Source organism: Bos taurus, chromosome 19 (assembly GCF_002263795.3).
Source record: "Bos taurus isolate L1 Dominette 01449 registration number 42190680 breed Hereford chromosome 19, ARS-UCD2.0, whole genome shotgun sequence".
Lineage (NCBI taxonomy): Eukaryota > Metazoa > Chordata > Mammalia > Artiodactyla > Bovidae > Bos > Bos taurus.
The window spans coordinates 1,419,023-1,433,898 of NC_037346.1; positions in this window are offsets into that span (position 1 = coordinate 1,419,023).

Sequence of the window (14,876 nt, forward strand, 5' to 3'; positions counted from 1 at the left end):
GATTTTCCGCAATGCAACTGCAGGGGTCGTTATTTCCTCGTCTACAGATCCCGGCGCCTCCCGATTCCGAAGGGAGGCGGGGGGCGGGGAGGCGGGAGAGGGGCTCGGCCAGGTGAGCAGTCTCGCCGAGCCCGGGCCCAGCGTCAACCCGGCCGCCCACCGCTCGGGGCGGAGGCAGGAGGGCGCGGCGGGGAGGCGAGGCCTAACGCGGCCATGAGGACGGGAAGCGGGACGTCGGGCTTCGGGGCAGCACGGCCGCCCAGGCCCAGCGCCGAGCCGCAGCCCCTCACTCTGCCCCGCCCTGGCGGCTGCTGTCACTACAGGATTTGGGGAGAATTTCCCTCTCCTTAAAAAGAACTTTGCGCCAGCGGGTTAGGAGCGGGAGACCCGGGCGGACTCATCTTGCGAGTGCTGCGCTGCGCTCCCTCCGCTGTGGAGTATTGGGGATTTTTTTTTTTTTTCTTTGCATAATTCATTCCGTTCCCTCTCTCCTGTCCCTCTCCTGCCCCCTCCTCCTGCCCCCTTTCCGCTCCGGTGCCAGAACAGTACTTACCCCAGAGTTCTCTCTGCAGGCTTCTAGACCAGGTCCTGCAAGTCCCTCACCTCCATCCTCCTGAAACGGGGAAAACCCGTCTTTCCAAGCCCGGGTGCGAGCAGTGGCCACTGCCAAACACGCTTCTGCCTAGCTCCAGGAAGATCCAGGCCTATTGGAAACCCGGGCTCTAGGAGAACGGGCTTCGCTTCTTTTCTTTCGTTTATTCTGTTTTTCTTTCGGAAAGCTCAAGTGCTTTACAGTTTTTTGCTGGGCTTCAGATCACTGCCAGCAATACTCAGCAGCTTCTTCAGATTTTCCCGCACCAACCGCGCGAGCGCGCACACACACAAGCCTAGAGCTCGGCTCCTCTAAGGCCTCGGGGAAGGTGGGGGCGGCCGGAGCGCCAACAGCCACCCAGGCGGAGGCTGTGGCCGGAGCCTCACGCTGTTCCGCAGAAGGTCCCCTCCGCGACCAGGAAAGGGCTTGCTTCCGGTCAACAGCTCGCGGTGTAGATGCAAAGGAGTCGGAAGGAGACCCTGGGCTCGGAACTGTTTCCTTGAGAAGGCTGGCAACGAAAGGAAAAAAAAAAAAAATTTGCAGAGTTGTATTGCCTCTATAGCTGCTATAGAGGTCTGAGAAAACCCCAGACTCACCACTTTGGGAGTGCTGAAGAAAAGGACCGTGAAGGGGAAATCCCTGAAATGATCTCGGATTGCTCTGAGTTCTTGTTCAGATTGCAAATTATGACGTTTGGAAATTTTTCACGAGCGCGGATGGACACACAACAAAGACACGTAACCCACAAGGGTTGTTGTTGTTGTTTGTACTTTTTATTTTGGGGGGTTTAGAAACCATTTCAGTGTGAGGTTTGGGGTTCGGTCTAATAACTGCATAAAGGATGGAGAAGAAGGGAAATGGTTACCATTCATCTGCACAGTAAAGTTAGTGAGTCTTCCAGGCAGTGTGGCTTGTGAGAGTGCGGGATTGGAACCAAAGGAGTTTCAGTGCAGCGTTCCCAGGATTCTTGAACTTACTGTTCGGGAAGAAGTGCAGCCGCCTTTTTGCAGAGTGGCTGTCCGGTGCGGGGTTGGGGTGGAGGGCAGGGAGAGTGAGCAGTGCGAATAGCATGAGCTTTCCCAAAGCCGGGCAGACTTTGGGAGCCACAGCTGCTTAGTTCTGCTGCCTTCAGGGATTCGAAAAAAGAACCACAAGCAGACGACTGCTTTTTAAGACAGACGTGTGACTGAGCTATCTGTTTTCTGAGATGAAGGCCAGGGTCTCCAGGTGGTCAGCATATTAAAAATCTAGGCCCAGATGACGGAAATCCAGGATTCTTATGCAGAGAGCTTAGAGGTTCAGCAGGAAAGACACTGAGATCTCGAAATATTAAAAGAATCGAGATAGTGAGAACTAGTCAGTCATTTTAGGATACATGGGAGAGGGAGGAAGCTCCGCCCAAAAGAGAGTTTTGAAGAGAGAGAGAAAGCTGTTTGTTTGCTAAAGATGAACAGATTCCACCCAGGTAGCTTTTGAAACCATAGACAGTGACCTACCTTCTGCACTTGGGAGTAGAATCTGCTTGCCAGCAGGAGAGCTCTCTCTGGAAGCAGAACAGTGCCTGGATTTTTATACCAGGATTCATTTATTAGCTGGGCTTTCAAGGTGGCAGTGGTAAAGAATCCTGCCAATGCAGAAGAAGTGAGAGACTCGGGTTGGATCCCTGGGTGGGGAGGATCCGGTGGAGTAGGAAATGGTAACCCACTCTAGTATTCTTGCCTAGAAAATTCAATGGACAGAGGAGCCTGGTAGGGTACATGGGGTTGCAAAGAGTCAGACAGGACTGAGCACTGAGGGACTGAATACAGCGCACCCATTTGTTTACTAATAAATTATGCAATTATTAACTGAATGCCAGATACGAGTCAAGCACACTGGCAAGTCGTTGGAGTTTTGTTACTAAAAATTCATAACCCTTGTTTTCAAGACGCTTATAAACTATATTACCTTCTACATTTTGCCTTAAAAGGCAATGCCAGTAAAATAATACTTTTCTTTTTTCAGTCTGTATATTCACCTTCAGCCCTATCAAGGAATATTTAATCAGTTCTCTGCCACCAAGTCCTTTTGATTAAAAACCCAAAAAACATCAATTCATAGAATAGTATTTAACTAAAACTAGTAACATGTATGTATCAATTGTTTGCTATGTGGTAGGCATTGCCAAATCCCTTCCATGAATAATCTTATTTAATCATATATATGAGGGAAATACTGTTATTACCTACATTTTACAGATGATAATACAAAGCCCTAGAGTGGTTATTTGTCCAAGGTCTCACAACTACTAATTGACAGTGTAGAGATCAGAGCTAAGCATTTCAGATTCAGATTCTGTGACAGACCATCTCCCTTCACTCTAGAAAATAAAATGGATCATCTTGTCATCTTGAGGAGGTAGAGGCCACAAGAAAAAATTTAAGGCATATTGAAATGTCATGGTAGATTATGCAGTTTAGAACTTAACTTATCTAGAATTGGGAGAAAGAAAAGATCACTGGAAATTGAATAATGAAAGGTGTTTTTGTTTGTTTGTTTGTTTTTTATTGCTGCATCGCACAGCTTTTGGAATCCTAGTTCCTAGTTCCCTGAGCAGGGATTGAACCTGGGCCCTTGGAAATGAAAGTCCCAACCACTGAACTGCCAAAGAATTTCCTCTAAGGCATTTCTAATGAAAGAATGTGAGTGCCTGCTAAGTGCCAACTCAGTTCTTGGCACTTGGAAGACAATAGTGAATTCAAAGTCACTCAAAATTTAGTTTCCGTGTTAGCATTTTCTAGAAGGAAAAAAAAACAATATTTTCTTGAGTTACCTCTAGGCTCAACCCATGTTTTCTAAGAAATTTTTCATCTTAATCCACAAAATAACTCAGGAAAAGAGTGTATTAATTTTAAAATATCTGTCTTCACTCTTTACTTGTGCTTATTTTTTAGCCCATGAAACTAACAAAAGAAGTTTAAAAAACACTATAAAGCTAGAAAATATTTATTCTTATCCTTTTTTTTCATATTTTTAATTTTTTTAACTTTTTACAATATTGTGTTGGTTTTTGCTGTAAAACAACATGAATCCCCCATAATTGTCCCATAATTGTCTGTACATCCCCTCCCTCTGGGGCCCCCCAAGCCATCCCTCCAGGTTGTCACAGAGTCCAAGACTGGACTCCCTGTACTACAGAGCAGCTTCTTACCGGCTGTCCATCTTACACTTGTACCCAAGTCTTAATAACTACAAAGAATCTCTCTCCGCTATATCTGTCTTTGTCTTTTTCCTACTTTACAATTCTCTACTACAAATTCAGCACAAAGTATGTTACACATACAATAGAAAGTCTTGGCTGAGTCCAAGTGTGAGAGTCAGTTCCAGTTTTCCCAAAGAAAGGAAGGGACTCTTCCATTCCCTAGAAGAGAACAACATTGAAATTCTTTGGATTATTTTTCCACCTTCTCTTTTACTCAGCCCCACTGAAAAAGGAATGACTCATCTGGTTGATAAAATTTTTTGAGAATTTGACATCCATCACGGCACATTTCTCTGAGGCAGATCCTCTATACATTAGAAGACAAAGCAGATCCATCTCTCTTCCCTACTGCTCTCTTGGTCAACTTATATTCAGGCAAAATAGGTTCACAATCTCACTATGTGTTTCTGGTCTCCATGCCATATTTAACTCAAGAATCATAGTGATTATCTGGGAAGGGAGACAGGGGAATGAAGAGGGACAGGAGGGAGGTGTTACAAAGGAGTAAAAGGAAGCTTTTTAAAAGTAATGGATATATTCAATATCTTAATTGCGTTGATGGCTTATGGATACATACATATGTCAAAAGTTGTCAAATTGTGCACTTTAAACATGTGAAGTTTATTTTATATCAATTATGTCTCAAGGTTATCCATCAAAATAGATCACTAGCTTATGCAAATAGAGGCAGACTATAATCATAAATAGTCAGAAGTGGATATATTTAATAAACTGTGGCCCAACTGGGCTTAGAGAAGCTCAACTTTAGCACACTGTTGCTGATCTATGTGAAATGTTACTCAGATTTTGAGAAGCATCAAAAATTATAGGAGTTATTCTTTGAGCTATTTCAAATCCTAAAAGATGATGCTGTGAAAGTGCTGCACTCAATATACCAGCAAATTTGGAAAACTCAGCAGTGGCCACAGGACTGGAAAAGGTCAGTTTTCATTCCAATCCCAAAGAAATGCAATGCCAAAGAATGCTCAAACTACCGCACAATTGCACTCATCTCACATGCTAATAAAGTAATGCTCAAAATTCTCCAAGCCAGGCTTCAGTAATATGTGAACCGTGAAATTCTAGATGTTCAAGCTGGTTTTAGAAAAGGCAGAGGAACCAGAGATAAAATTGCCAACATCCGCTGGATCATGGAAAAAGCAAGAGAGTTCCGAAAAACATCTATTTCTGCTTTATTGACTATGCCAAAGCCTTTGACTGTGAATCACAATAAACTGTGGAAAATTCTGAAAAAGATGGGACTACCTGACCTGCCTGACCTGAGGCAGGTCAAGAGGCAGACCACCTGACCTCCCTCTTGAGAAATCTGTATGCAGGTCAGGAGGCAACAGTTAGAACTGGACATGGAAGAACATACTGGTTCCAAATAGGAAAAGGAGTACATCAAGGCTGTATATTGTCACCCTGCTTATTTAACTTGTATGCAGAGTACATCATGAGAAATGCCGGACTGGAAGAAACACAAGCTGGAATCAAGATTGCCGGGAGAAATATCAATAACCTCAGATATGCAGATGACACCACCCTTATGGAAGAAAGTGAAGAGGAACTAAAAAGCCTTTTGATGAAGGTGAAAGAGAAGAGTGAAAAGGTTGGCTTAAAGCTCAACATTCAGAAAATAAAGATCATGGCATCCGGTCCCATCACTTCATGGGAAATAGATGGGGAAACTGTGGAAACAGTGTCAGACTATTTTGGGGGGCTCCAAAATCACTACAGATGGTGACTGCAGCCATGAAATTAAAAGACCCTTACTCCTTGGAAGGAAAGTAATGACCAACCTAGATAGCATATTCAAAAGCAGAGACATTACTTTGCCAGCAAGGGTTCGTCTAGTCAAGGTTATGGTTTTTCCTGTGGTCATGTATGGATGTGAGAGTTGGACTGTGAAGAAGGCTGAGCGCCAAAGAATTGATACGTTTGAACTGTGGCGTTGGAGAAGACTCTTGAGAGTCCCTTGGACTGCAAGGAGATCCAACCAGTCCATTCTGAAGGAGATCAGCCCTGGGATTTCTTTGGAAGGAATGATGCTGAAGCTGAAACTCCAGTACTTTGGCCACCTCATGTGAAGAGTTGACTCATTGGAAAAGACTCTGATGCTGGGAGGGATTGGGGGCAGGAGGAGAAGGGGACAACAGAGGATGAGATGGCTGGATGGCATCACTGAGTCGATGGATGTGAACTCCAGGAGCTGGTGATGGACAGGGAGACCTGGCGTGCTGCAATTCATGGGATCCCAAAGAGTAGGACAGGACTGAGTGACTGAACTGAACTGACTGTTTCTTTAATTTGGAAGTTATCACTCAAAGAAGTAGCTCTGATGTTGTCTCTGTATCTTTATATATTTTATCAGTATTGGACTATTAAGTTACAATGTAACTACCTTCTTGGGGACATATGATAAGCTTCCCTAGTATTAGATAGGGAGAGTTTCCTTGAAGTTTGTGAAAATTGTCCAGTCAGTCATTCCTGGAGAGAGGCAATTCTTGGGGCAAAAATTAAAACTTGGAAGATGAGCTTTTAGTGTGGAGCCAAGCAAAAATACTTCCATCTCTCTGAGTTAGGATGAGAGACAAAGGAGTCTGTATATTCAGGAGCATGCTTAATGGTGATGGCTGGATTCTGCCACTTGGATGTGGGCTATGAGCTAGGCAGGGAGGAAGCCTTATAGTACAGCAGGAACATACCCCAAGGGAAACCAGTAAAATCGGCATGTAATTCTGTAATTTGAGAGCAATCATATATAGTAACCACTTAAAAAGTATCTTTGAATGTTCTTCTTTTCTACTGTGTCTTCAGATGACTATTGATAAACACTATAACACTGTGAGAAAATTTGTGTACCAACACTTAGGCTACAATGATAAGGGGTCTTGCAGCAGATCAAAAGCTAATGTAGAGGTGGTAGCAGAAGGAAACACATGGTTGTACACCAAACTGCAGAGTGTGATGGAAAGTGACACAGCAGGTAAACCATAGGTGAAACTGAGAACTATACTAAAGAAAGGATCAGATGAAGACTCAGATGATGACATGGATTGTGAGCACTGATATCCTCAGGAGTTAGTAGGTGGGAGAGAAGAACCTCAAAAGCAATCTACAATTGTACAATTCAGCATGCAAGCTGAGGCCACCAAGCAGTGTCTTAGTTTCCTGTTGCTTCTGTGATAGATTATTACACATCGAGTGGCTTAAAATGACAGAAAATTTTAATCTTTCAGTTCTGGAGGCCAGAATTCTGAAATAAGTCTGAAGTGTAGCTTTGTTTCTGGAGTCTCAAGGTGAGAATTCATTCCTTGCCTTTTTCAGTTTCTAAGAGGTTGTCCTCATTCCTTTGCTCATGGCTCACATTCAGCACTGCCTTCTCTTCAACCTCTGCTTCAATCATCATATCTTCTTTTACTCCCTGATTCCCTGCCCCCTTTTTTTAAAATAAAGATCCTTGTGATTACATTGAGTTCCCTGGATAATCCAGGATAATCTCTTCCCTCTCAAAATCTTTAAATTAATCACATTGCAGAATTCCCTTTGCCACAGAAGGTAAGATATTTACAAATTCTAGGGATTAAGATGTTGACATATTTTTGAAATAGGACATGTCTTTTGCTTTTTAAATCTATTTTAAATTAACTACACTTACAGAAATACACTAATATTGGTTAATAGAATGCAGTTTTACTTATCCTATACAATTTAAACCAAAAAAGGTGGTACATGGTTTACTTTTAAAAAGAAAGAAAAAGGACTGGCAATCTGGTTTATTTTATCTATTACAATATATATAAAAGATCCTCCATCAAACACTGCAAAAGCAACAGCATGAACCTTGAGAAATTAAATTTTGGTTTGTCTCTGAGGATGTATTTTTGAAATAGGATTCTTCTCATCCATTCTATAATTTGTAACCAACATAAGAAGGTTCAATTTTTAGTGGAGACAATGGATATTTTATTTCTGTAAATTACTATTCCTTATTTGTTATTTAAATTAGGACAGAAGAATAATTGCTAAGAAAAGGTACATGCTAACTCTATAGAGTTTTGGTCAATAACTTAAAATTCAGTTTGGAAATTAGCAATACCCATACTATACTTTTCTTCTTTTCATTACAATTGATCTCTCTCTCTCAAGTATCCAGGCTTCTGCATGCAAGATTTTAAAAGTGAAAGACTTATTTAGAATGAATAAATAGCAGGAATTCTGTAAACTATTTCTGAAATTTTTAATTAGTCTATTTGTTTATTTAAATAACTTCAGTCTTTCTTACATTTGTGTCCTGGATTTGATGGTAGATTTGATGGTACATTGCAGTTCAGGTCAGTTCAGTTGCTCAATTGTGTCCAACTCTTTTCGACCCCATAGACTGCAGCATGCCAGGCTTCCCTGTCCTTCACCAACTCCTGGAGCTTCCTCAAATTCATGTTCATGGAGTCAGCAATGCCATCCAACCATCTCATCCTCTGTTGTTCCCTTCTGCTCCTGCCTTCGATCTTTCTCAGCATCAGGGTCTTTTCCAATGAGTCAGTTCTGAGTATCAGGTGGTCAAAATATTGGAATCTCAGCTTCAGCATCCATTCTTCCAATGAATATTCAGGACTGATTTCCTTTAGGATTGACTGGTTTGATCTACTTGCAGTCCAAGGGACTCTCAAGAGTCTTCTCCAACACCGCACTTCAAAAACATTAATTCTTCAACACTCAGCTTTCTTCACAGTCCAACTCTCACATTCATACCTAACTACTGTAAAAACCATAGCTTTGACTAGATGGACCTTTGTCTAGGACCTTTGTCTCTGCTTTTTAATATGCTGTCTAGGTTGGTCATAGCTTTTCTTCCAAGGAGCAAGCGTCTTTTAATTTCATGGCTGCAGTCACCATCTGAAGTGATTTTGGAGTTTAAAAAAAAAAAAAAAAAAAAGGATCTCACTGTTTCCATTGTTGCCCATCTATTTGCCGTGAAGTAATGGGACCAGATGCCATGATCTTAGTTTTCTGAATGTTGAGTTTTAAGCCAGCGTTTTCACTCTTCTCTTTCATTTCCATCAGGAGGCTATTTAGTTCTTTGCTTTCTGCCATAAGGGTGGTGTCATCTGCATATCTGAGGTTATTGATATTTCTCCCAGCAATCTTGATTCCAGCTTCTGCTTCATACAACCTGGCATTTTGCACAATGTACTCTGCATACAAGTTAAATAAGCAGGTTGACAATATACAGCCTTGTTGTACTCTTTTCTCATTTTGGAATCAGTCTATTGTTCCACGTCCAGTTCTAACTGTTGCTTCTTGACTTGCATACAGATTTCTCAGGAGATAAGTCGGGTGGGCTGGTATTCCCATCTCTTTAAGAATTTTCCAGTTTGTTGTGATCCACACAGTCAAAGGCTTTGGGGTAGTCAATAAAACAGAAGTAGGTGTCTTTCTGAAATTCTTTTGCTTTTTTAATGATCCAGCAGATGTTGGCAATTTGATCTCTGGTTCCTTTGTCTTTTCTAAATCCAGCTTGGACATCTGGAAGTTCACTGTTCACGTATTGCTGAAGCCTGGCTTAGAGAATTTTGAGCATTATTTTATAGCGTGTGAGATGAATGCAATTGTGCGGTAGTTTGTGAATTCTTTAGCATTGACTTTCTTGGGGATTGAAATGAAAACTGACCTTTTCCAGTCCTGTGGCCACTGCTTAGTTTTCCAAATTTGCTGCCATATTGTGTTCAGCACTTTCACAGCATAATCTTTTAGAATTTGAAATAGCTCAACTGGAATTCCATCACCTCCACTAGCTTTGTTCATAGTGATGCTTTCTAAGGCCCACTTGACTTCACATTCCATTGATGTCTGGCTCTAGGTGAGTGATCACACCATTGTGATTATCTGGGTTATGAAGATCTTTTTTGTACAGTTCTTCTGTGTATTTGTGCCACCTCTTCTTAATATCTTCTGCTTCTGTTAGGTCCATACCATTTCTGTCCTTTATTGAGCCCATCTTTTTATGAAATATTCCCTTGGTATCTCTAATTTTCTTGAAGACATCTCTAGTCTTTCCCATTCTCTTGTTTTCCTCTATTTCTTTGCTTTGATCACTGAGGATGGCTTTCATATCTCTCCTTGCTAATTTTTGGAACTCTGCATTCAAATGGGTATATCTTTCCTTTCTCCTTTGCTTTTCACTTATCTTCTTTTCATAAATATTTGTAAGCCCTCCTCAGACAGCCATTTTGCTTTTTTGCATTTCTTTTCCATAGGGATGGTCTTGATCCCTGTCTCCTGTACAGTGTCATGGACCTCCGTCCATAGTTCATCAGACACTCTGTCTATCAGATCAAGTACCTTAAATCTATTTGTCACTTCCACTGTATAATCATTAGGGATTTAATTTATGTCATACCTGAAAGGTCTAGTGGTTTCCCCCACTTTTTTCAATTTAAGTCTGAACTTGGCAATAAGGAGTTCATGATCTGAGCCACTGTCAGCTCCCAGTCTTGTTTTTGCTGACTGTATAGAGCTTCTCCATCTTTGGCTGCAAAGAATATAATCAATCTGATATTGGTGTTGACCATCTGGTGATGTCCATGTGTAGAGTCTTCTCTTGTGTTGTTGGAAGAGGGTATTTGCTATGACCAGTGCGTTGTCTTGACAAAACTCTATTAGCCTTTGCCCTGCTTCATTCTGTACTCCAAGGCCAAATTTGCCTGTTACTCCAGGTGTTTCTTGACTTCCTACTTTTGCATTCCAGTCCCCTATAGTGAAAAGGACATCTTTTTCAGGTGTTAATTCTAAAAGGTCTTGTAAGTCTTCATAGAACCATTCAACTTCAATTTCTTCAGTGCTTGGTTGGGGCATAGACTTGGATTACCGTGATATTGAATGGTGTGCCTTGGAAATGAACAGAGATCATTCTGTCATTTTTGAGATTGCATCCAAGTACTGTATTTCAGACTCTTTTGTTGACTATGATTGTTACTCCATTTCTTCTAAGGGATTGCTGCCCACAGTAGCAGATATAATGGTCATCTAAGTTAAATTCACCCCTTCCAGTCCATTTTAGTTTGCTGATTCCTAGAAAGCCGGCGTTCATTCTTGCCATCTCCTATTTGACCACTTCCAGTTTGCCTTGATTTATGGAGGACCTAACATTCCAGGTTCCTATGCAATATTGCTCTTCACAGCATCAGACCTTGCTTCTATCACCAATCCCATCCACAACTGGGTGTTGCTTTTGCTTTGGGTCTGTCTCTTCATTCTTTCTGGTTTTATTTCACCACTGACCTCCAGTAGCATATTGGGCGCCTACCCACCTGGGGAGTTCATCTTTCAGTGTCCTATCTTTTTGCCTTTTCATACTGTTCATGGGGTTCTCAAGGCAAGAATACTGAAGTGGTTTGCCATTCTTTTCACCAGTGGACCACATTTTGTTAGAACTCTCCACCAAGACCCATCCATCTTGGGTGGCCCTACAAAACATGGCTTAATTTCATTGAGTTAGACAAGGCTGTTATCCATGTGATTAGATTGTCTAGTTTGTTTATCGAAGCATTATTTACAAAAAATCAAGATATGTGTGTCCACTGATGGATAAATACTTTTTTAAAGTGATATATATACACTCAACCATAAAAAAATAACCACATTTTGCTATAGTGACAACATTGATATTTCTAGAGGGAGTTACGCTAACCAAAATAAGTCAGAGAAAGACAAAATAATGTGTGATTTCACTTATGTGTGCTATATATAAAACAAGACAAGTAAACAGGAATAACAAAACAGCTTCATAGATACAGAGAACAAGCATGGACTTTCTAGAGGGGAGGAGTATGGGGTGGGGTGGGGTGGAATAACAACAAAAAAAGGCAATTTTCTTGATTCTCATGATCATTTCACAATGTACATTTCTATAAAACCATCATATTATATATCTGAAATGCATATAATTTTTACCAACAAGACCTCAATAAAACTTTGGAAAAGGTATTAAAATTTTAAAGAAAAACAAATTAAAATAAAGTAGTTCCAAATATCTGAAATAATCTGAAGATTAAGGTAATCATCCTTTAAAGAGAAAAAGATATATATATATATATATATATATATGTTTGAATATATATTTGAACAAATATATATATGTATATATGCATATATAGTGTATGTGTGCTAAATTGCTTCATCATGTCCAACTCTTTGTGACTCTATGGACTATAGCCCACCAAGCCTCTATATTCATGGAATTCTTCAGACAAGAATACTGGAGTGGGTTGCCATGCCTTCTCCAGAGCATCTTCCCAACCCAGGGATCGAACCCTCATATTCTGTATCTGCTATGTTGCAGATGGATTCTTTAGTGCTGAGCCATAAGTGAAGCCTATATATATAGAGATATACGCCTGTAAGTTGTATTTACAGTATGATCGCCATTGCTAGTGTTGTCCAATACAGTTTCTAATTTTAGCCATTCAGAGTGTCAAGATCAATTGCTGTTGTTTGTGAGAAAGAATAGTAAATGTGGTCAGTAGCACAGAGCAGCCTAATTCCTATGTTCCACTCATTCTCAGTCAAATGCTCCTCAATGCCCAAACCTTACAAATAAACCTCTCTAGGGTGCTGGTATCATCTGTTCATTTAAAGTCCCAAATTAGAAATGGTTGTGTTTTTAAATATATCAAGTTCTTAAAGCAGTTCCCGATCAATTTATTTATTGTTACATCAGATATTTTCAAACACATCTGCAAGCTTCCTTGGATGATAGCAACAATAACGAAGGAGAAAGTTTAAGGTACATAAACCTTGATTAAGAAGCATGGCCCTGTATCAGAAGGAAGGGTTCATTCCCAGTCATAAGTCCATTTTACCCAAATAACGCTGCTTGATGTGATCTTCTGGATGAGAAACAGATGTGTCACTGAAACATCACAATATTCTGTGCCTTGCACAGATCACCTTCATCCATGGTATCTACATTAAACTTTTCATTTATCTTCAAATCTCCTAATGGTGTCTAAGCTCAGGAGATGTTGCTGTAAGAAACTATGGACTCATTACCAGGAGAAAAGAGAGGCACTGGGTTGGTATAGCACCTAGATGAATGAATTAACTAAAATGGAGGATAAGTGCCTGATGGTGGTGACTCACAGTCCAAGCACAATATTAAAAAGGATGTGGAAAGTTTGAGTTTATTCTGAGCCTGTGCTCCACATTTGTAAGACATAGCAATCTATACTTTGTGGAAATAGTCTGGTTACAGGTGAAACATCTACACGAAGTAAGACCCCAGTAACCATTAAGATCTCCAAGTAACAGTGATTATCTCTGCAAGAGATGGTGGTCCAGGATGAGGCAGGGTGTCAGGGTCTCTATTAGAGAATCAAAATTCATTTAAGACCATATAACTTGAGCTACATTCTAATGAGATATGTTTGAAAAAGATGATTCATTTTGTATCACTTTGATGTATTTTTATTTTTAGAAGTTTTAATACAACCAGTTAAACATTAGCTCTTTTATGAACTTGGGTTTGAATGCACCCTCAATATTTCAAAAATCTTTCATATTGAAAAGTAGAATGAATACAGATCAGAAAAAATATATGAGATTCCATGCCAATAATTTATGGTACCATGGGAAGTTTTTCATTTGCCTGGTAAAGTTTCCTCACTTGTAAAAAGGGAGTAAAATCTTTGGGGATGTGGAGAGGGTTGAAACTCAGATGGTAAAGACTCTTCTAACTCTCCTAGCTTTAAGAGCATATTCAATCTTTAGAGCACATTTTCATTATATATTTTCAAAATTACTTTTTGCAAAGTGTCCATAAAAAGCAATATAATTTCAAAGTTATTTGCTTTACATTTTATTGGAGTATCATTGATTTTAAAAAAAGCAGAAGAACCAGAGATCAAATTGCCAACATTAGATGGGAATACCAGACCACCTGATCTGCCTCTTGAGAAATTTGTATGCAGGTCAGGAAGCAACAGTCAGAACTGGACATGGAACAACAAACTGGTTCCAAATAGGAAAAGGAGTACGTCAAGGCTGTATATTGTCACCATGCTTATTTAATTTATATGCAGAGCACATCATGAGAAACGCTGGACTGGAAGAAACACAAACTGGAATCAAGATTGCCAGGAGAAATCTCAATAACTTCAGATATGCAGATGACACCACCCTTATGGTAGAAAGTGAAGAGGAACTAAAAAGCCTCTTGATGAAAGGGAAAGTGGAGAGTGAAAAAGTTGGCTTAAAGCTCAACATTCAGAAAACAAAGATCATGGCATCCGGTCCCATCACTTCATGGGAAATAGATGGGGGAACAGTGGAAACAGTGTCAGACTTTATTTTTGGGGGCTCCAAAATCACTACAGATGGTGACTGCAGCCATGAAATTAAAAGACCCTTACTCCTTGGAAGGAAAGTTATGACCAACCTAGATAGCATATTCAAAAGCAGAGACATTACTTTGCCAACAAAGGTTTGTCTAGTCAAGGCTATGGTTTTTCCAGTGGTCACGTATAGCTGTGAGAGTTGGACTGTGAAGAAGGCTGAGCGCCGAAGAATTGATGCTTTTGAACTGTGGTGTTGGAGAAGACTCTTGAGAGTCCCTTGGACTGCAAGGAGATCCAACCAGTCCATTCTGAAGGAGATCAGCCCTGGGGTTTCTTTGGAAGGAATGATGCTGAAGCTGAAACTCCAGTACTTTGGCCACCTCATGCGAAGAGTTGACTCATTGGAAAAGACTCTGATGCTGGGAGGGATTGGGGGCAGGAGAAGGGGACGACAGAGGATGAGATGGCTGGATGGCATCACTGACTCGATGGACGTTAGTCTGATTGAACTCCGGGAGTTGGTGATGGACAGGGAGGCCTGGCGTGCTGAGATTCATGGGGTCACAAAGAGTCGGATATGACTGAGCGACTGATCTGATCTGATCTGATCTGGTTCCTAGGTATTTAATTCTTTTTTGTTATGATTGTAAATGGGATTGTTTTCATAACTTCTCTTTCTCATCTTTTATTGTTAGTGCATAGGAAT